The 24,861-nt window shown below is 37.9% G+C and overlaps 1 pseudogene; it reads left to right on the top strand.

The window, feature by feature from the left end:
• LOC117402891 (threonine aspartase 1-like) overlaps window positions 1-24,861 on the top strand; it is an 80,873-nt pseudogene that overhangs the window by 18,170 nt on the left and 37,842 nt on the right.

The raw sequence follows: 24,861 nt of genomic DNA, 5'->3' as shown, positions 1-24,861 counted from the left end.
GAACCGGGGACATTCTGGTTACAAGCCTGTTTCTTTAACCACTGGACCACACAGCCTAGGTTGGTTGAACTGCCTGGAAAATTGGCAGCTGCACTTTAAAACAGATTGACTAATTTGGGAATATAGTCAATTATAAACAGTGCATGCTAGCTTTTCAGTGGATTTGTATTTTTAAATGGAAGTATGTAAACACCAGGGAGGGCCTCTATTTTAAACATGTAAATATAGCCATTATTGAGGTAAAGGGGTTTCAAGTAGAATTTGATAAAACACCAAGTTAATTTAACATATATGCTATCTCTGTGTAGGTACCATATATAATTAAAGAATTTTAGTCCATTTTTAAAAGCTTTTTAGTTGAAAGAGGAGCACATCAGTGGGCGCTAGACCATGGAATACCACCGTGTCCTTCTGACAAAATGGATACAAGTGAGTATTGCATTTTAAAATAATGTAATTTCCTAAATGAGTTATAGCTCAGTGGTTTAAGACAATAAAGACTTTTTATATAGTTTTAAAAGCTCCTTGAGCAGGTGTTAAAATCTGTGGAATCTCGGATTTCAGTGAGTGTGCTGCTCAGACAAATATAAGAGCCTGCATCCATCCCTAATGGTGAGGGAAGCTTTTAGAACTGCTGTGTGCAACACACATGCTGAAACTTCCTTCTGTAGGCGTGGCCAGAATCAAAAACAATTAAGAGCATTTTATTGTAAAAAGAAATTCCCCCGGATTTCTTTAACCAGTTATATTTAAGATTAATCTTGAGATAAACACAGATAGCTGGTGGATACAATCCTGGTTGATACCCCAGTGATGTTAAATTCTCCAAGTAAAGTCCAGATGTAGCTTATCTTGGCAGAGTAAAAATTATTGAAACAATCCCTTAGTGTATAAAATAAAGATGTCCTTACACAAAATTATAATACCAAGAGCAATGTTCTAAAAGGTCATTACAGTTTTTTAAAAACTATTCTTTCCAGATCCAAAGAAAGAGGCTGTCTTTATTTCTTACAAATCTGATTAGAGATTGATTAAATATGACAGCTCATATATACACCATCCAATTCCTGTTAAGAAACTGAAACGAATCCCAAGTAACCGAGAAAATACCTACCCAGATTGTGAAATTCTGTGACTAGAAACATATTGTAAATCCCTAAATATGCCATTTGTTTATAATGAACATCTGTATGTGGCATTCACTAAAAATGAATACAATGGTCATCATAAGAAGTTTGGAAATGCATTTGTATTTCTTTTAATGTAGCCATTTGAAGCTCCAGCCCATTTTCTGTCTCACTTACTGCAAATAGGGATATCTTGCCTGTTTGTTCTATCGTTTACTGCCTGAGGCACAGTGCTTTCAGTTTTTAATAGCTTTAGACAAAATACAGAGTTAACCAGAAAATACTGTATATTACAACACAGTTATACTTTTAAATGTGGACCTGCATATGCAGGGCTACAATCAAGAGGGAGGCTGCTGAAATATGAAGTTACGTAGCCTGTGTTCTTGTTTACTTTTAGCGCTAAACTGAGTTTGCGTACCTGCGTATAGATGAACTGAGTGGTGTTGCTCCGTAGACCAACCGAACTTCAAATATTTTATGAAGGATCAAGAGTTAGTTAGTTTAGGACAGTGCAGTAATAATTCAATCACAAGCAGTAATTCCGTTGCAATAAAAAGTTGTATTCCATAAGAGCAGAGTAAATACATGAACTTCAAGTGGTATAAAAGTGAGGGCAGCAATGATACAATGATGAACATACAGCGGCCATCTTTTACCGGCCAAACTCTGACCTACATTAGCAGGTAAATGTTATATGTACCTTTTCATTTTTTTATAATTCATCACTTAATTCAACTTTGTTAACACACATTAATAAAATAAACACACAATTAAAATATACATGTTTTAAAAATAGAACAAATGAAAGGGTGTGTTAGCTATCTGTTAGTAAAGATGGAGCAATCCATCACAGATATGTTTATATATATATATATATATATATATATATATATATATATATATATATATATATATATATATATATATATTTCGATTTCTGCTTTTGCATACACGTGATTGATTCATTCAGAATCTGCAGTTACCAATCCTAATCTGATAGCTGTGCAGCAGTTAGATGGACAAATGAGAATCGATTGAAAAAAAAAAGCAATGCACTTTTACCACATCACTTGAATCTGATTTAAATTTTGGATACTTTATATTGAGGACTATGCCATTAACTTTATAACATGTATATACACTTTTTTTCTACAACAGTTTTTGTCTGGAGACCAGTCCTGAAACATAATATGGCTGTCATTTTGGTTTCAGAGTTATAAAGAGATATTGGCTTCGTGTTCGATACACAACAGTATTCAGTTTTTCTTTAGATCAAGTTCGGTTGTGTGTCTTGTACTTGAAAAATGAACCAATTTGTTGCTGTAATCTTACATACCACCTGCTGCGTTGTCAAAAGCACACATTTACCAACAGCACATTCTTATCTGTTTTTTTGCTTTGATTTGAATAAACAGTAATCAACGTTAAGTTGGGGTTTTTTTTCTCCTCTCATTATTGGGTGCTCTTCTATTAACTGTTTTTGCTTTTTTTGACAAAGGAAGGCAATTGGCCCAATTTTAAAGTGAGTGGAAAGTTTGCCCCTACTTTTTATATATAAAATAAAGGGGTGGTAAAGCATTGTATCATTTGTGATACAGAAATGGGCATTGGAGGGTTAAAATTGTTTTTCCATAGATAAAACATCTGCACCGGGTCAAAATTCAGGGCCCACTATGTTTTAAATACCGTAGCAATTATGAAATGTAATGTTCACCCGAAAACAAAATGTCTTTCTTTGTCCGATTTTATAGAGTTTAGTTTATCAGCATATAAGAGGAACAAACAGAAGATGGAGCTGGCAGAGAAGGTGGAAACAGAGTTTATTCAGACAAAGAGAAGAAGATAATCAAGTGAAAACGTTAGTAATTTATCTACTGTTGCTATAAGTGGTTGTCATGCAAATTCCCCCCCCCCAAAAAAAAGCCTGTTGAGCACAATAACTTTAGAGAAGATTTAAAAGATATGAGATTGTCAAAAGAGATTCAGATTTGGACAGAAAGTGGTTTGGTTGGCAATAAACACCAAATCACCCTATTTTCTGGCCACAATTTAACTTATCTTTAGACATTGTTCTATTATGGTGTGCTTTGCCAGTTCATTTGGAAAGAGTATTTAGCTAAAACAGTTAATCAGGAAATTGATTAAAACTAGGGTTACCATATGGCTCCAGATTAACCGGACGCTTTGAGACAGACCGGAATTTCAAAATTCCCCCTAAATTATAAGTAATTCACGTATAAATGAGCTCCACCTTTGCTGAGATTAATCCTGCTGTGGTGGAATTGCTTGGGCGCAGCAAACAATTCACACTGATCAGCTGCTTCTGATCAGATCTTAATGAACGAATAGCTAATCTATCGATAGAGCAACGAGATGATGATGAAATTGTATTTGCAGAATAATATGGGCGATTGAATTTTAACAAACAGAAATAAATAGCGACTGGCTGCAATTCATTCTTGGTATAATACAATTATTTGACGCGCATGCGTGTATTTAAGCACCATTATTAATTGTAGCTAAGGATGGTTCATTTACACCTTCATTTATTTCAATTTAGGGGCAAGTTTGAAATCCCGTTCTGTCTCACAGCGTCTGGTTAATCTGGAGCCACATGGTAACCCTATTAAAACGTCTATCGTAGGGGTGGGCCTCTGAAAGTACTCATAGCTTGAGGATTGTTCTCCACTTCCTCCCAGTCTCTCTTCCCCTGCTTCTTATAAAGGTGGAAGTGTAAAGGAACCCTAAGGGATACCCGGCAAACCTTCATTACCCAAATGTGCATTTAACCAAATTACTTTGAAAAAGCACTTTGAGCTCAGAGGTTACAATACTATGTTTTTTTTTAAAGAAAATGTTGTTTTTACCTTCCTGTTGAGCTTATGGCTGCAATTAGAGTGTATGGCCACCAGGTGGTGCTGGTAGCTAAAACAATTACCAATACAACCATAGTTAAAATATTTTGCTACTGGTAACACTGCATGCTAGTATACAAAAAATATATTGAAGTGAGCGAATTAATCTTCAGTTTGTTTACAGACCTTAACTGTTAACTTTTTTCCTAATTTATATTTTTTCTATAGAACATGTTAAAATCAGGGGAAAAAATACCCACAATGACAAATAATGTGTAAAAGATATGGGCTCTGAAATCCAACAACTGCTTGCACGCCCATGACATGTTTCTGCATTCTTTTAAATAACTTGGGTTAGGGATAAACAAAACAAGGGGTGCTTTACAAGGGGTGCTTTACAAGGGGTGCTGTTATCCCAACAAGAAGTAGAGCAGATGGGACAAAATTCCTTTATGATATATTCTGAATGCCGTACGTGTCGCATACATTATAGGCACTATAAAAGCCCATATTCCTTGTTTGCTGTTTGTCGTCTGCATTTTCTTATTTAAATTTGTGAAGTTGAAAGTCACACTGAATTGACAGAAGAAAATGTGTTATAGTATAACATTATAGCTTACATTATGTTTTAGTATAAATAGGGCTTCTGATTTTCAGTGTTTTACTGTGACTTTTTTTTCTGTGAAACACCTAAATGTGCTCCGCGCGGAGTGCAGGACGTGCCCTATAGCCTGGAGATCGCAAGTTCGAATCCAGGCTATGTCACAGCCAACCGTGACCGGGAGTTCCTAGGTGGCGGCGCACAATTGGCTGAGCGCTGCCCAGATATGGAGGGCTTAGGTCAGCAAGAGAATCCACGGCTCACCGTGCATCAGCGACCCCTGTGGCTGATAGGGCGCCTGTGGTTCTGCAGTGGAGCCGCCAGATCTGTGTTGTCCTCCGGCACTATAGGTCTGGTGGCATTGCTGTGGATCTACAGTGTGAAAAATGACGGCTTGGCAGGAGCAAGTTTCGGAGGACGCGTGTTCCAGCCTCTGTTTCCCGAGTTGGCGGGGGGGTTGCGACCGGTGAGCCGAGGATACAGATAATAATTGGGCATACTAAATTGGGGAGAAAACCGGGGTAAAAAATTGGCGACGACTACATTTATAAAAAAATAAATAAATAAAAAATAAAGTATTTTATGTTGGACACACTTTATTACAATCGTTATACGTAACTGTATTTACATCAATAAAGATGAGTCACTTCTGTTTTTAAATGAAAAAGACTTAAGATATAAAAGCCCAAGAAAAAAAAAACATAAATGAAATCAATGTTGCAATTAACGCTTTTCTCAGTGGTGACTGAGATACACGAATGGCTTAGCAGGTATCAATTGAATTTTTAAAGGACAGTAGAAAAGTTGGGATTAAACACTGTAAATCAGAAGCCCTAAGTATAACATTATAGTATTATAAATTCAGAAGTTGACATTAGAAGTTGACATTGCACAATGTGATGTTCTTCCAACAACTTAAGTCAATTGATTTATATTTTTTGTGTTTCATATTTTGATGATTTGTGTAGCATGGATAGAGACATGTTTAATAGAAGTTATGTATTTCAGATGTGTTTTGTATGTTCTGAAAATGCACACCAAGTATAATTTAGTCATTCCCTGAAGGTACTGTTCTGCTGCAGAATTCAAGATATAAGCATAAATCCATCTAATTTATTCCTGCTAGAGAACCAAATCACAACTGGTGACTAGTAGTTGTGTGGGTGGAAATTATATATAATTACAAAAAAAACCAAACAATTTATAAATAAAGAGCTGCACCAACAGATAATAAGACTAGTGGTTCACAGCATTTGTGATTTGCTTTGGAAGTAACCAAATATCACATCACCCCACAAGCACAAAAGAAAAAGAAAAAGAAAAAGCAAGCAGCTTAGAATACCTGCACAGGGCACTTGGTGGCATCCTTACACAATTCTGAGGCTTTACATTTTTTAGAAAATGACTTTGGAAAATTGATGTTGGATTAAACCTATATTTTGTAAACTGGCTTTGGAAGACAGATGCATACACATTTCTCTAGCTTCAGTCATAAAGTTAATATTGCTTAATGTTCCCACACAATCATAATCAACTTGAGTCTTCTGCTTTGATCAACAGAATTACATTTTCTCAGAGATGGATACTTGTTCCAGTTCATTTTGTTGCCAAAAGAAATACAGAAGTTTCCTTTAGCAGTTATTATTATTATTATTATTATTATTATTATTATTATTATTAAATTATTTAGCAGATGCTTTTATCCAAAACGACTTACAGAAATTAAACAAAAAATAAAAATAATACATAAAAAATGTTAAAATGTTTCTTATAAGAAAATAAAATAAAATAGATCAGGATATGAAGAGAAATGGCAGATGAAAAGACAGAGCAGACATATAAAAGCAAATTAATAATTATAAACATTTAAAATACACAACTAACTAATAAAATAATAACACATAACACCCCAGAACAGCCCCAAAACAGCCTCTTTTCCCGATGTTCTTACACGATTGCCGCACATGCTGCCGCTCACATCGGCAGGGAGGATGAATCGGTAGCAATCCTTAATTGGAGGCAGCAGTTAAACATGTACACAGTTATTTTCGAAAATACAATGTTAAATTCTTACCCAGCTGAAGTTTAAATTCAGTAACATTTGTTATATTCTCAGTCGGATCGTTTCCACTGAAACCTTCCCACTTGTCATAACAGTACTTAATAACAGGCTACAGAAAAAAAAGAAAAAAACATTAAACTGTGCTGAATTTAAATACCACCACAGTTTGAATATCAGCTAGGATGAAACATGTTATTTGAACACAGATCTGGTGGCTCCACTGCAGAACCACAGGCGCCCTATCGGCCACAGGGGTTGCTGAGGCCAAACGCGGTGAGCCGTGGATTCCCCTGCCGACCTAAGCCCTCCCTACCCAGGCAGTGCTCAGCCAATTGTGTGCCGCCCCCTAGTAACTCCCGGTCACGGTCGGCTGTGACATAGCCTGGATTCGAACTTGCGATCTCCAGGCTACAGGGCGCATCCTGCACTCCGCGCGGAGCGCCTTTACTGGATGCGCCACTTGGGAGTCCCTCTTGAATTACTTTTAAAGACAAAAAATGCAATAAAGGAACTAACAAACATTTAGAGATTTCCGTTTTGTCAAAGGCGGTATTTTGTTCAACCACCGTTTAGATCAACTGAATAGACCCTGTTGGGTCTCTGCTTTTGTAAAACGCCAAGCTATAGCCAATAGCACTAAAAATACAAAAAATACTAAGACTTCTCTTTAAAACATTTATATAAGTTTTAGTAAATCTAGAGATGCAAAGTAATAATTTTGCTTTGTGGTTTTTACCTCACTTTAGGGAAACTGTACTCTCCACCCCTTACCATTTCAATTAGGTTGTATGAAAACTATTAAAACACTCACATCTGTCATTATATGGCACTTTTTTATAGCATGCCATTAATTTGTACTGTATGGAATTCCATACCATTGATCTATGCTCAACATTACATATGAAATTAACCAGATTAGAAATACTGTGATTGCTCTCATCATGCACAGATTTTTTTATATATGAGTCAGTGTTTTCATTTAAATTTAGAGGAGGGATTGCACACAAATGTTTTGGTGGTTACTGAAGTCCTGTGACCAGGCCACTATAAGTGGGTTCTTTCTAATTCTCTATTTCTGGACCACCATTAAGAGCACTTCAGAGGCGCACACAGGTTTTCCAGGAGAACAGGGGGGAAAAAAATGTAATCTGCTGCCTTCTATGTGGGCTACACAAAGAAGGAAAATTATGTTATGCATTCTTTGAAGTATATTGTGGGTATCAATCCTTTCTTTTTACCTTCGCCTTTCATTCAGCATCTTGAAATTATTATGTAAATTCTCAAGCGTATCATACTTAATCACATTTACTTTCTTTTGGGCGAGAGGTGAATTTAATCATCAAAGACAGTGCTGTTCTCGGAAACATTGTGAGAATTTTGTTCACATTTTCAATTTATTTAACTGTGTAGATGGAGTGAACCCAACTGGAGGGGTTGAAAGTGTCTATGTGAGTAACACAGTGCAGGGCCTTACATTGTAAATGTAGTTGTGTGGACTTTTCAGTAAATTATGAAGAGGTAATTTGAGAACACCAACTAAAAAGCTTGAAAACTAAATCACTCAAGTGGGTAAAGTTCAGTTGTCTCTTTTATTCAAACTGGAAAGGCAAAAACAGAATTAGCTTTTGTTTCACATTAGTTTGATATTATCAAGAGAATTATGGCGTAAAAACTGTACATGAAGAAGGAATTCTATAATGTACTGAATCTAATAAAATTATATTAAGTCAATGTTTTTTTATTTTTTTATTTATCTATTTATTTTTTATATTAGGTTTGGTCCAGTAAAAACAGTTTTTGGATGTTACTTAGAGGTATAAAAGTGTTTGTATTTAGAAATCTTTTGTTTTTACTTGTATCCACAAATTCTGAATATGTTTGTGTACATTTAAATAAAGGTGGCTGTTTTTTTTTATTAATTTATATTTTAAATAAATATATATATAAACCAATTTATACGTCAATGGAAAGATTCCCTGCACTCTGATTGGCTGAGCTAGAGGGCTATAACAGAGGGATATATGCCCTTAGAATGCTTCTAACTGCAACACAAAAACAAATCAAACAAGATCACTCCACCAGTTTTATTTGTAACAAAATATTGTGAAAGTAAATTTGACAAAAACATTTTTTAGTAACATATTAATAGAAGAATGGGTAACTCAAAACTTCCCAAAAGATAATGCGAGCACCTCGGAGATGTCTACTGCCGCTGTAAAAGTACTGTATTCTTTCAGAATTTAAGACGCACTTTTTAAACCATTTTTTTCTTCTCAAAAATGGCCTGCATCTTAAATTAGAGTACAGTATAGTGATGCGTGTATTAAAATCGCCAACAAAAGACCCAAGTACACAAACAGGAACGTGACTGACTGCCTGAGAAAAGAAGAGCAAAAATGTTACTGCCCGATCTCGAATCATCCATGACATACAGCCAGCCATTTTCTTTATCAGAAATGGCTTGTGAACAACGATAAACAACTGGACAAATACGCTGTGCACCTCTGCCCCCTTGTGTGAGTGGATTATTAAAGCATGGGATTCCATAAAAACAGAGACTGTGGTGCACTCCTTCAGAAAATGTTACATATCTAACCAGCTGGACGGAACAGAAGATGACATTGTCTGGGAGATGTCAAGAAATAAAGAGGCCTCCTACAACTCAGAGCATTTAATTGCAAAGTAAATTAGCATTCCTTTGTATAAATGGGTCTTATATGCATAATTGAGGTTGTATCTTTGTAATTTTTTTTAATTTGATTTGGGGATTTGGGCTGTTTTAAATTCGAAGGAATATGATACTGCAGAGAGGTGTACTGTGGGACAAACTGAAAAACCTACTATAAATAACAGGGTGTTCAAATGCATTTTTTGATTTAAACAGAAGTTTTAACTAAAGCCATCTGAAACAAACTTTTTTTTTTTTTTGACCAATAAAAAAGCCTTTTAATGTGCAAAAATACACTCATTATTTAAAAGGAAGTCCATCTTGGATTTACTGTCCACGCTGAACTAACTGAGTTTCAACAGTTAAAAAATATAAATGATTATAGTAAAATAACAAAACAATTCAAATAAAAAAAACAAACGTGTGCTGCATTGTATTGTTAAAATAGCAATTGCTCTACTTGGTTATACAGTACATGCCTCTAAAAACACTGTCTCTCACTGTAAGCACCTGTCGAAAGTCTGTACTGCAATAAAACACATAGGAGTCATTTAAAAGGGTAATGTTTTATTTACAACATATCAAAATATGATCATTAAATGTTTGAGTGCCCCGATGATCCAAACTGCCTCATGAAGTCACTGGATAAATATATAATGAAATGTCAAGACAAAAGTATTGGCAACTCTTTACATTAAAAGTCTGTAAAAAAATATATTAATTGAAAACCATTACACAGTAACTAAGCTGTGTTATAAAGTCACTAGTCAGAAAATGAGGTAATTATTTCCAACAGCTGTTGAAGAAGAACATTTTGGCAACACAGCAGATTATGGGTCAAGACAAAGGAGTTGGATTCACGTTTTGAGAAATGCACTTGTAGTAGACTACAGCAAAGGAAATAGCTACAGAACAGTATCAAAGAAATATGGAATACCAAAATCCACAATCAGAGCAATAATCAAGTACCACAGAACAAATTCAGCTGAAATGCTTGAAAGAAGTGGACGTCCAAAGAAAATTATGGGTACAGCAAGTAGGAGAATAATCCGAGCAGGTAAAAAACTAAACGATTATTGCTTACATTGCTTATTAAAAAGGATAAAATTTACTTTAAATGGCATTTTGTTACAAATAAAACTTAAGATGTGAAGTTGTTTGATTTGTTTTTGTGATGCGGTTACAAACATTCTAAGGGCATATACTAGGGATTCTAGCCCTCTAGCTCAGCCAATCAGAATGCAGAGAATTGTTCCATTCAAGAGTGTGTGTATATACAGTCACCTCCAAAATTATTGGCACCCTTGATAAAGATGAGCAAAAAAGGCTGTATAAAATAAACAACACAGGTAATGAGCTATATTTTATGCTCAAATATATGGGGAAACCGTATTATTTTATTCTAATACAATTGCTCAGAGAAACAGTTTTTTATTAACAAGTAATAACATTTTTTCTCAAAAGGATAGGTGTCAGAATTATTGGCACCCCTAAAGATTCTTATAAATAAAATCAAACAAAATTAAATCTGCATTAACATTCTACTTCTTTAAGTTCATGTCAGTCTTAAGGAACTGTATTGTGGCCTTCCATGGCTTCCTGTTTCACTGGGGTATAAAAACGAGGTAACACGCATATGAAACCCATTTGTCATCCATCATAATGGGGAAAGGCAAAGAACTCACAAATGAAAAGAGACAAATGGTTGTTGACCTTCATAAATCAGGCAATGGGTACAAAACAATAGCTAAAAAACTAAATATACCACTTAACACTATTAGGGTAATAATTAAGAAGTTCAAAACGACTGGAACAGTGGTAAACTTGCCTGGTAGAGGACGGCAAGTGTATCTTGCCCCCACGCATAGTGAGGCAGATGGTTTGGGAGACAAAGGGAAATCCAAGGGCCACAGTTGGAGAATTACAGAACTTGGTTGTATCTTGGGGTCACCAAGTCTCCAAATCTACAAGACGCCACCTCCGTGCCAATAGGCTATTTGGAAGGGTTGCCAGAAAAAAGCCTTTATTGAGAGCAACCAACAAACGTAAGCGCCTGGAGTTTGATAAACGGCATTGGCACTTCGATTGGAACCGGGTGCTATGGTCAGATGAGACGAAAATAGAGCTCTTTGGCCACGCACACCAGCGGTGGGTTTGGCGTCAAAAGAAGGATGCGTGTGCAGAAAAGAACCTCATACCTACTGTAAAATATGGTGGTGGATCTTTGATGTTATGGGGCTGTTTTGCTTCCACTGGTCCTGGGGCCCTTGTTAAGGTCAACGGCATCATGAACTCTACCCAGTAACAGGACATTTTAGCCAAAAACCTGGTTGCCTCTGCCAGGAGGCTGAAACTTGGCCGCAAGTGGATCTTCCAGCAAGACAATGACCCCAAGCACACATCAAAATCCACAAAGAAATGGTTAATTGACCACAAAATCAACATTTTGCAATGGCCATCTCAGTCTCTGGACTTGAACCCCATTGAAAACCTGTGGTTTCAATTGAAGAGGGCAGTCCATAAGCACAGACCGAAGGATATCAAGGATCTGGAAAGATTCTGTATGGAGGAATGGTCTAAGATCCCTCCCAATGTGTTCTCCAATCTCATTAAACGTTATAGAAAAAGACTCAGTGCCGTTATCCTTGCAAGGGGAGGTTGCACAAAGTATTGAAAACAATGTTTTCAATGTGTAATTTTGGTTGATTCCATGTTTCAATTAAATTCATTTACTCAGTTTAACTTAGTGTGTAGTTCAGAGTTATAAATGGGACTACTTTATTGGCATAAGGATATTTTATGGTTTTGTTTTGCCCTAAACATGATCTTATATATATATATATATATATATATATATATATATATATATATATATATATATATATATATATATATGGTTAGAAACTAACACTAGTGTAGTACTTGTCCAAAGGTCCCTAAAAATAGGCTTACATTTTATTTTCCTGAAAAATAATCACGGTTATAAATTTAGAGTTTAATTTATTTATTTTTTTTAACAAAGGCATCTTAGTAAATTCTCCTACAGATCGATCAAACAAGGGAAATGCAGATATTTTCAAGAAAGCTGTGGGACTTTATATAAATTGATTTCAGTATGTTAAGGATCACCTTCCGGTTTGTCAGAGCCGCCAGTGAATGTTTATCTTTTTAAACTCTGCAATAACAGTTCTGCTTGTGAAGCATCCGCACTGGTTTTCAAACAAATTGATTATCGCTCACTAATATTGTATTGGTATAAGAAAAGTAATTTCAGCTTTCAATCACTTAAAAGTATGCTGATGATAATGTAAACACCAAACTACAGACAGCTAGTACCAAACTTTAAACGTGTTACTGTTGTTTATAGGTAAGAACTCAACTTTATTATGAATACATTGCTTTATTATGTTTTAAGCAATAATGTAAAAATAAAGCGATAATGTACATTATGGTAATTGCTTATTTTTTAGTTTTAAAATGTTTAGTAAAACGTGGCCTATTTTTTGACCTCGTTAGTACAACCGGCCCCCTTTGCTAATGACATCTTCAGTCTTCAAGGAAGGTTTCAGTTCCATTCCAAGTGACAGTTTTGGAAGCATTATGAATGCTTATACAGTATATACATTTTTCTGTTTATTGGTTTTAAAATTAAACAAATGCTAGGATTGGTATGAAACCCAACCTAACACATTTCATTGTGTAAAAATCTCTGGTCAGTAGTACCTAACGTTTAAAGAAGTTGTCTGGACAAATTTACAATCCCAGTTGGGATAAGTGGAGCCAGTTTAATCATCTACCTTACGGTCGTGTCAGAGATAAGTCGGTAATTTTTTGCCACTTCATTTCCACATTCCCTTTCTCTCAGTTGACTTCCCCTTCTTAGGTCTGTCACCAACCTCATGTGTTAAATGCTTGCTCACAACGTGCCTCCCCAACCTCAGAACCAATCCACCAGCTCTGTGCATTTCTATATTGTAGTTAGAGAAACATCAAACAATGGAGAAGGCAAGTGACAGAGTTGCAGATAGTCACAGGAGATCACACTGCTGATGTGTTTAGGACCTGAAGGTGTTTGTCTAACTGCAGTTTATGTGATGATTGTGTTAACACAGGCACTGAAATTACAGCAAAAATGTATAACAATGAGTTTACGACAGCCCTGTTCATGTTTTAAAACCACACCTTCCAACTCTACAATGTGTAATAAAGGTTAAACTTCTAATAGATCCTGCTCACTCTTGTAATGATGATAAACGATGATGCCAGATGAATTTTGCATGATGAATAATTCCTGCTCTTTGGTATAATTGTGAAAAACAAGATATAAAAAGCTTATGTTATTCATTTTGCTATTTTGCAATCCATATGGTGCATGTGCATTGGCAAAACATGAAAGCAATTTGTTATTTCCATTATAGTTGAAAGCTACAAGTTGTTGATAAGGGCTGTACAAAAAAATGTCTGCATCTTTTCTGAATAATTATGTTAGCGGTGCCTTTTTAGGCTTTCAAAACTACAGTATCTTGCATCACATGTTGAAGTACTGTATATGTAACTTTTTGAGTGCTTCATTGGCATCAATTTTATTCAAACCATCTTTCAAAAAGTACTGATGTTTGTAAATTGTCTAGTTTACTGAAAAATGTTTAAATGCATGTGGGTTATTCATAAATGCATTAAAATGTGAAATCTGATTGACAAAAATTTTACAGAATAAATAACAACTTGCAGATTTTCTGTTTATTGATAATACATTATACTGATTTCTCAATTTGTGCAGAAAAATGAAAAATGGTTCTTTGGACACTGTTGGGGCAATAGTCATTGATCATGAAGGGAATGTGGCAGCTGCCGTTTCCAGTGGGGGCTTAGCAATGAAGCATCCAGGAAGAGTTGGTCAGGTAAACCCTCCTTATATGCTTTCTTTTCTATGTAAAGTCGGCTGAATTAGGAGTAACCATAGGTTGACCAGACATCCTGGTTTAGCTGGGACAGTCCCAGTTTTTCCGTCAAAGGTCCTGGTGTCCCGACATTTTGCTCAAAATCTTTAAAAAGTCCCGGTTTCCAACCACTTTATGTACCGTGACATACTCTTAAATACCTTTTGTCAAAATTACGTAAACAACTGCTTTTAGTTTATAGCACCTACAGTGAAAATCAAATTTTAAAAAAAACAAGGTACTAGGGTAATCAAGAACATTATTTTTATAAAGCGATTAACACAGGCGTACGTGCTTATTCCTCAGTGTGCCATGTGCTTTAATTTAGTTTATATTCTATCTGAATCTACATCTGTGTGTATAACGGTCATTTGGTAGCTGTTCAGTTATGGCGGGATTTAACCTAGACACTAGGCAGAGCAGCGAGAGGTTGAAAGCATTCAAATCCACCACGTTAAACCACATCACAGCATCAATAAATAGAGCTATCCTGACGCAGTGAGTAAAAAAAGAAAAGAAAAATACCAAAACGTGTATGGATTTTTAATGATTTATTATTATTATTATTATTATTATTATTATTATTATTATTATTATTGTTCATATTACTACTACTACTGCAATGTTCTCCCAGTTGGCACCATGCCTGAAGGTACTATTATTTGTTGCCTGGAAGAGAAGCCAGGTGAGCCTGGCAAACTGGCCCGTGCCTCTGGGAACTATGCCACTGTCATCTCCCACAACCCTGAAACTAAGAAATCCCACGTGAAGCTGCCATCCGGGTCCAAGAAAGTAATTTCCTCTGCCAACAGAGCCGTTGTCAGTGTTGTTGTTGCTGGTGGAAGTCATATTGACAAACCAATCCTGAAGGCGTGTCGAGCCTACCACAAATACAAGGCCAAGAGAAACTGTTGGCCACGTGTCCGTGGTGTGGCTATGAATCCTGTTGAACATCCCTTCGGTGGTGGTAACCATCAGCACATTGGTAAACCCTCAAACATCAGGAGGGACGCACCAGCTGGGAAAACTGAGCTACAGTACTTTCTCATAATATAAATGTGTAACCCCCCCCCCCCCATTAAAAAAAAACAAAAAACTACGACTACAACTACTACTAATAATAATAATGAACTCAATGTAAAAGTAGCAATACGTATATAACACAATATGGCTATTTAAACTAAGTAGCCACAAATGATAGACCCAGGAGTTTGCTGAAATTGCTGAAATTTAAAAAAAAAGATAATACTAAGAGTGAGAGTATGGCTATTTAAATAACCATTAAATAGTTCACATTTAAATGGTTTAATTAGTCCTATCAATTATTTAAAAATGTGTCCCGGTTTTGAGCTTTGGAAATCTAGTCACTATAAGTAACCAGTACATACAAAATGGTCCATAGTTGATTTCAGTAGCACCCACAATGTTCCTGTTCATTAGCTGGGGTATGTAGATGTATTTCATTAACAATTTCCTTGTTGTTTTCTTGCTCCGAGAGGAAAATTATGTTTATAACCTGCGCCAAATGTAGTTTTTTTAACAGGAGATTCCTTGCCTTGCAACCTGATGGACTTAAAAAAAAAAAAAACCATCAAAATGGTTTTATTAATACATTCATATTGAAAATTATTTGTTAATGGCATCATTTTTTTCTGATTGATTTACAAACAAGAACAAAATCATTCTTAAGCAAAATGTAAATATTTGATTGACTGATTTATTGATTTAAAAATGCCTATACGTCTTCATAATGGTGCAGGAACAAAACATTCACAATGGCAGATTATTATAACAAAGCGTTCCCCCAAAGCACAGAAAACATCCACCCACTGGTATTTTAGACAAAGCAAGACTGACTGTCTAATCCCTACTGAACATGTTCATATAATCAAACTTGTAAAAGGAAAAAAGCAGTGCTCTGTTATGTCTGTTTAAAACAACCAAACGTCAAAACAGGTATTGGGAGGGTCTACGAGTGGCTCACCTGGTAAAAGCACAGCTGTGTGGTGTGGAGGGTTAGCCATACAGCACAGGTTCGCGTCCTGGCTGTGCGAAGTTGCTGGTCTTCGCTGGGATTCCGAAGGGAGCGTCACATTGCCTCTGGCACTCCCGTGGGTTAGGGAGGCAAAACTGGCAGGGATTGTTTCTCCTCATCGCGCTACTGCGAACCCTGCTGGCCAGACGCCCAGCGAGCTGCAAGGCTGGCCTTTGTCCTCCAGAGGTAGCTGAACATTTGTTTATCCAGTAGCTTGCTGACATCGCTCTTGAGTTCCTAGGTGCAAAAGAGGATGCTGGCTCAGTCATGGGATTTCAGGGCGCCCACTGAACCTTCAGTTCTCCTGAGCTGTGGAGAATTGATGGGGTGAGGGGAAAAAATGAATTCACTTCACTATGTTAAACAGCATAATCAGTATGCTTTTAGCTGTTGGGCTCCAGTTCATTTAAAGAAAATAAATGGCAAGCATTTACAATGTCAATTTTTTGGCAATTTTTTTGTTCTGTTTTCTGGAGAAACATTTTTAAAAATGTGCTCAGGAAGGATTCTTGTCTTACAAGAAACAAAATGTTCTGAAATGTTTTTCCTACAAGGACTCAAACTCCCAGAAGCAACTCACCTGTGTCAGATGCGGTCCTTCAACAGGCAGTACTGTACAGCATGGAAAAGTACAAGCAATATTCAACAGTTTTATTGTTTACGAATGCTATGAAAAAATACCTTTCAAAATCATGTTTAACATGATGTGTGCATCTTTCATATAGAAAAAAGTGACATCTACAAGAGATATATGTACTTTAATACCTTAATTTTGCAAAAGAACAGTGGATCAAACTGTAGTATTCTCCATTTGCACATGCAGATCCAATAAATTGTTGGATGTGCCACATTTGAGTACTAAAAGGGGGTGGCTGTGCTCGAAATCACAGAAACGGTATTGCTTCTATGCTTTCCACAATCTTGTAAAAAGGTGATGCCTGGAATTTTACTGTGAAATTGTGTCATGGAGTGATTGTTACAACCAGACACCTTATAAAACAACCATTGTTTTTGTACACCATGCATGTGAAAGAAAATTGCTCTTAATCTTGAGTACATAATTTTGTTTTTTATTTATTACTGTGAAGAGTGATCGCTAACCCCTGATTTCCCCCTTCCTCAGCCTCATCCCCACACCACTCACCCCCCAACATCCCCCAACCCCCCCCCCCCCCCCCCCACCCCCACCCCCCCACTCCCCCACTCCCCGACTAGCAGGTCACAGTCTGTCCCCAAACCTTTCTTCCAGAGGCACTTGCCTTCAAAATGATTTATAACATTCGGTTTTACGACTGTGTCTGTTTTTAACCTTTCAGTACACCAGTTAATTTTCCAGGAGCTTGTTACTGTTTAAACCATCTTGAGTGATGGATCCCCTCAGAAAAAAAGAAAAAAAAAGAAAAAAAATCTAATTAAATAGTTTTGTCAGGACCTCTGCTGTATTTGCATGTGGCACGCAGAAACAGAATCAGATTTTCATTTAGTCGTCCCTTATTTAAACATGAATTTCTTTCATGTTTCAAAATTGGAAACGCGTGTGTCAGAACTGTGAGTATGAATGTGTGTTCTCTGCCACACCTGTTTTTAATTTCATGACTTAAAAGGAATCCCCATCAAAAGCAGCAGAAAAACAGTCATTTTTGTTCTGACACGCTGATCTGAGGCCTTGCCTCACTGAGGCCACATTTGCCATCTTCGACTCCTTCGGTGCTAACTTTGTTACAGCAGAAAACAAATTAATATGTGGGCGTTTCTAATGAGTGCTGTGTTTTGTTATCCTTTTGGTGTGGTTCTTGTAAATATTGTTTATTGGCTGGCAGTTGATTGTTAATTTTGTCATATTCTGCCCATCAATGAGTTTTGCCACAGTTACTCACTCTGTGTGCCAGAGTGCTATTGGGATAGCTTTCAGTAAACAAAAGATGCTGTGATGCCTGTTCAATATCCAGCCAGATTAACCCTTCTGTCAAAAGTGAATTAATTGACCAGTTCAAAAACATGGCATGTTATTGATGCTCCTTCAAAGATTGGAATACTCAACTAATCCCTGCTAGATGTGAGCACCTAAATGTGAACACCTTAAGTTGATTGCTTTTTATTACTTTGTATCAGACGGGACCTCCATTTGTTAGTTTTTGATGATGCGATAGGATCAGCGGTACCATATCCAGAAATGCCTACATCTACTGCCTGTCAAAATGATCTCAACCAACTTTTATGCTATGGGGTTCATGTTCACTCTACAACAGTTATTATATAATTAGGTTTAAACATTATCTTAGCTAAAATAGAGGTGCTGTGCTGTGCATTTCGATTAGGTATGTAACTTACCAACTATGTGTTGTGAAGGCAGTGGCCAAGTTATTAATAGACAGTACTGTTCATAGAAAACCCAAATATTTCAATGGGTTATGTGGTGAATAAAAAAATATTGACATTCTGATTAAATTGTTGTTGTGTCATTTTGAGTATTATTGAAGTCCCCAGAGTAGCAATAAAACTATTCAGGATGTCAGTTCTAATTCTCACATGTGTGCTTATTTTGGTTACTAATGTTCTCTATTTGTGGGCTCCCAAACTTACATGTACATGTAAAAATAGTTTACATAGTAGACCATAAGATGACTGATCACAGTATGTTCCTGCACCTTGTCATTCTTTCTCAAGTCTGTTGAGTCTGGATCAAGATCCTGCACTGATCCTGGTAATGATGGATGTTTTTTTCTATTTTTGTTTGTCGTTTGTTTACACAGATCTGTTCACATCATGGGGTGTGGTTTAATGACAGTGGCAGATCTTAATACTGCCGTATTAAAATGTATAAACAAAAATGATCACTTGCTTCATTTCACTGCATTTTTATTGAGTGTAACAAAATTAATAAGCAAGCCAAAGCGTCCCTGGGGAGTTTAAAGAACGTTAATATTTAGATCTGTAACTGTTTAGATCACTACAATACGTTTTAAAATCAATGTTCTTACCTCTTTTTAGCACTATCTACATTATCACTACCCACTCTTGTTGAAAATATTTAGTTTCTTTGCTTATTTTTATTGGGATATGCATACATTTCAAACACTGCTTTATAGGCATAAAGTTGCTTCCTGTTCTATAGTTCAAACTCATGGCAATGGTTCTGCAGTAGACCAACAGCACAGAGGATGCAGCAGTTTATATCGCTGTATTTTAAATGATTGCTTTTCCTGAAATAAAAAAAAAAACAAGAACTAAACGGTTCTCAGCACAGATGTAACCTAAGATGGACATATTGGAGTCAGGTGACCATTTTGGTTTCTGCGTGATAAAGCATGATAAAGACCTAACACTTAAAGATACTGGCTCCATACTCAGTAAACATACTTATTCTGTGATTCCATAGGTCAGTTTTGATCGTGGGTATTGTAGAAGAAAAATGTTCCTATTGTGACAGGTTTTTTTTGTAAAGCTGCCAGCTCCACAGTGATAAATAACCCATAACCATTTTAGGTAATTACTTCATATTTTCAGGGTTAAACAAACACTGCATGATTGTTGTGTTGGGGACCATGACATTGACCTCCATACCTGTCAACACTGAGTTTGAAAAATAAGGGAGCTTTTGTAAACTGAAATCTTAGTGGCCTGAAATGAAGTGAATACCTACATAAGACAAAGGCATACAACTGTTTCACTGTATTATTTCGTAGAATGATAGACTGTGATACGCTGCTCCTTCTAATTGCTTTTTGAAAAGGAAAAATATCAATCAGAAAAACAACCATGAGATGTTTCACAATTAAATGATCTCTTGGCCCCAGCGGTGCTTATTGTACTGTAGTTAGTTGCAGGTTTGGCAGCAGGTCCACTATAGTTGATTTTACACCACAGCACAGTTAGCGTCGTTACTTTCATCACACAACAAACCTAAAGGCTGAGTTTGGTACTGCACACAACAACGTGGTATTGCAACATTATTCATTACACTGCCCATACGTGGCGAATCAATAATACCACTGTCAGTAACATTTCATTGTCAACTATCTTCTATTTCAAATTAGCACACTATTGCTCCATATAAACACGTGTTATCAATCAATCTGCATTTCTAAAGGAACGTTGATGCTGAAATTGTAATAGAAACGCTCTTTCACTATTTCACTATTAGACTTTCCTGCAGAATACTTTGCAATGTGTGAGTGTGGGATCATGTCTGCTACAGATTTGCTGAACTAGTCACAACATGTAAAGATCTCTGCATATGTAACTTTCTTGATCTCCGTTTTTTCCTTTGGTAACAAAAGTTATTAATTGAAGTGCTGGTTTTCAGAGCATCACTGGCTTTTAGGTGTTTTTGTGATCTCTCGAGCTTACCACAAATGTCGTTCTTGCTCCCACCGTTAAAATCAGTCCTGCATAGTTTACAGAAAGTATGCCTTTTTCCAGCATTGCTAAGGATTATTTGCGAGTATGTTGTTCCCCAAGAAGCCTGCCATTTGCATTCATATTTGTATTGATATCTATATATATATATATATATCAATACAAATATGATCTACCTATCTATCTATCTTTCTATCTATCTATCTATCTATCTATAGATTGATATATAGATAGATAGATCATATTTGTATTGATATATATATGCCTGCCACAGTGTTCTGTGTTCGGCAGTGTTCGGTCCTAAACCCTGCTGTGTACAGACGGGGACTGCAGTATGCAGTAACCACAGACCGTACATGACTTTTGCAGAAATTAAAGGTTTGCTGACATAAAGGGGTTTAACAGTAGAGTTTTTAGCAAAATACAGGAGAAAATCTTTCCCTGGAGTAGTGTCCAAAAAAACAGGACAGTCCCGGCAAATAAGGGAGAGTTGACAGGTATGGACCTCTGAACTAATGTGGCTGCCATATTGAGGTCCTGTGACCTTTGAAGTTACACCTACATGGAGTCCACTTTGAGTTACTTTTTTAATGTTTGGTGAGCTGTATTCTTTGATTTTCTTACTTAAATTCCATTACCAATGTTGTCCATTAAAACATAATCCTGTCACTGCTGCATTGCATTAAGCTATAGCAGTGCTTCCCAACCTTTTTCAATGAGGGTCCACCACTTGCCACGCATTTTTTCACATCAGCATTTTGAAACTAATTGTTATGTGTATATGTATAAGTACATGTAGAAAGTAAAGTATTTATATCATGTACCTAACTTAATGAAATTCCTGGGCTTGAATCTTCGCTACCAGGTCAGTAAGGAATGTTATCATTTTGCGCATTGAAAGTTGCTGATGGCAAAGTTCCAGTTTCTTTTGTTTTTAAATATTTCATTTTTTTCACTGAATGCTTTGTAGAAAAATGGCATCTCAATTTTGCAGGTTTAAGAGTTTTGTTTGACAAAACCTCCTGACAAATAATGTACTGGGGCTTGGGTCGTCCTCAGATCCAGTAAATGTAAATATCAGTGCTGGTCCCCGCAACCGTTACTTCGTAGCAAATTAATCTATCCAAAACATTTCTAACTCAATTTATTATTCGCCAGCTTCTCTCGATGTACATACAAAAAACACCGGAATATGAAGACAGGTGGGTGGGAAGCAATTTGATCCTCTCAATAAAGTTCCATTACAGATGGTGTCCAGTGAACGTGTTTCAGTGCCATTCTTTTAAACTCTGAACCTATTTTTAATACAGACCACTCACTTTCAGACCAGCTTCTTTACAGGCTTTATTTTATGATTCTTTGAATAAAGTTCTATTACAGGTGGTGTTCAATAGAAATGAACCTTTTCACTGCAACATTGTTTTAACTTCTGGTCATATCAATGAAACTGATGCTTTTCACGTGTCCATATTAATTCCATGTTTACAAACCATTTGATCTGATATGACATACACCCCTTAGATCATGCTAAAGGTTATGCCAATTTCTACTTTAAGAGAAGCATATTTTCTTAAAACAAATGATTAGCTCTTGGAATACAGGGCTCCAATCCTTCGGGCCTGCTCTGTCAAAACTGAACAAAGAAAAGCTGGCACCATCCTGAAGGAATCAAAGAGGACAAAGTATTTAGATCTAAGAGAGTGCAGTGAAATGTTACAGCTGATGCCTGGTGCCCATTACTGAGGTCCCATTAGGTTAGAAAGAAAAACACTTAGGATGTGGGAGTCTTTAAATGAACGTTGTTATTTATATATTTTTAGTTTTCAAGCATTGACAGTTTTTATTCATTTTCATGAAATATCTTTACAATGGAGCGAAAGCTTTGCAATGTCTGGCCCATTGTTTTGAATTATGAACTGAGGTTTATTTGATGGATACTGGTTGACAAGTATAAAATCTGTCTTGCACTTGTTTTCCCAGAAATGTTGTGGTGTTGAAACGTTAGGTTACTTACAGTAACCCTGGTTCCCTGAAAGACAGATGTTACAACTCTATGGAGTGTATAGGCTCAAACGGGCCTTTGTGAGAGCCTCCAGTACAACATCAAGGCTCCATTCGGGGAGACCGGCCATGGGAGGGCGTAACTGCCAAGCACCTTTGAGCCAAAAACCTGGTAGCCAAAAAATGCACACCTGGAGATATTGAATCTATTGGGGCATGGCATGCAGAGATAGCCGCTAAATACAGCTTCAATATGGAAGGTGACCTTCCAGCATCAAGCAGTTCTTGCAGAAACTGCAAGATAACTGTCATGGGGCAAGAAACTGCGTCATGACTTCTAGTCAGACACCAGTTCTGAAAATACTTCCACATAGGTGTACAGCGACCTAGTGGAGTCTACCCTAGTGCTCTGAGAGTACCCACAACCATGTCTGATAGCCCTAGGGCTGTCCAGCGGTCCCATTCAGGGGCCAGACTCATAATTGGAACCGGTCCCGGATGCCAGAGAGTGCCTCTCACCCAAGCGAAGCCGGATCTCCCAGGGCTGGCCTTGCAGGAGCTGGCATAGGGTCGAGAACCAGATTCTCCTGGGCCACTGAGGGGCCACTAGGAGAACTGTCGCTTTCTCTAACCGGACCTTCTCCAAGAAGGCTGCGAGCAACGGTACTGGCGGGAACACGTAAAGGAGCATCCTGGGCTAGGGCGTCGACACCGAGTGGACCGCCTAAGCGGTGTAGGGGATGCCACAGGGGGCAATGTGACATCTCCACCGAGGCGAAGAGATCGACCTGTGCCTTCCCAAACCGTTCTCAAATGCGCTCCACCACCTGCGGGTGGAGTCGCCACTCTGATGGATGCGCACCCTCCCTCGACAGGAGGTCTGCTGCCCAGTTCGCCACTCCGGGAAGATGCATCGCCAGTAGGGACAGCAGGTTCCGTTAGGAGCCAGAAAGCGATGCGATGCAACCCTGAAGGCTGCCCTGGTGGTTGACATACGCCACCACTGATGTGTTGTCCGTTCGGACCAGCACATGTTTTCCGTGCAATACTGGAAGAAAGTGCTGGAGAGCCAGTAAAACAGCCTGCAGCTCCAGCATATTTATGTGCAGGGCTATCCAACGGCCCGACCAGGTGCCGCAGACTCCTCTGCCTTCCCAGACCGCCCCTCAACCCATGTTGGAGCCGTCCGTTGTCACCACTTGGCGAGCTAACACCACTCCCATCCTCATGCCCTCAAGCAGGTGAGAGGGCATCCTCCACCATCGCAGGACCACGGAGCACATGTGAGACACCGTCAGCCAATGGTGTCTGTCGCGCTTGGGGTGTAAATGGAACGCATCGCATTGAGCCACGCTTGAAGCGGGCACATGCGTAATAGATCCAGCTCGATGGCTGATACGGCTGCGGTTTTTGGAACCGCACCAAGGGGACCTTTGATCCCTGTTGGAACAGGGAAAGGCAACCCTGAATAGCTGCTACTCTGTCGTCCGACAGGTATGCGTGCATCGTACTGGAATCCAGCCGGAGCCCCAAGTATGTTGTGCACTGTACCGGTATAAGCCGACTCTTTGCATCGTTGATGGTGAGGCCCATCCTCGCCAGATGCTGTGTCACAATCGCTGTGTGGGCCACTGCTCACTCTTGCGACTGAGCGCAAATCAGCCAGTCATCGAGATCGTTGAGTACTCTGATCCCCTGCAAACTTTGAAAACGTACACGGAGCTAGGGAGAGGCTGAATGGCAGCACGGAGAACTCGTAAACGCTTACCTGAAAGGCGAAGTGGAGGTACTTCCTGTGCTCTGGATGAATGGGAACGTAAAAATACGCATCCCGTAAGTCTACGGTGGTAAACCAGTCACCCGGCCGGACTGACTGGACAATGTGACGGTGAGTCAGCATTTGGAACCTTCTCCCCTTCAAGAACTTGTTGAGGAATCTCAGGTCAAGGATAGAACCCCTTCCATAATATTTTATATATTTTCAACTGCTAACAGCAGCCAGCAGAGTCGCTCAGCAGCAGGGGTAAGGCGAAGCCTAGCCTCATTGGCGTGCTTCCACACGAGTGAAGGCTGAAGAGGCAACAACACCCCTTTAAATCAATACTGCTCAGGCAGTCAACTCACGAACCACAGACAGAAAGCAGCAGCTTGCAACGCGAGCGTGTGCAGGTTGCTGAGGAAAGATAGAAAGAAAAAAGGCTGAATCAGGA

Source organism: Acipenser ruthenus, chromosome 5 (assembly GCF_902713425.1).
Source record: "Acipenser ruthenus chromosome 5, fAciRut3.2 maternal haplotype, whole genome shotgun sequence".
Classification (NCBI taxonomy): domain Eukaryota; kingdom Metazoa; phylum Chordata; class Actinopteri; order Acipenseriformes; family Acipenseridae; genus Acipenser; species Acipenser ruthenus.
This window is presented reverse-complemented; position numbering and strand designations above follow the sequence as displayed.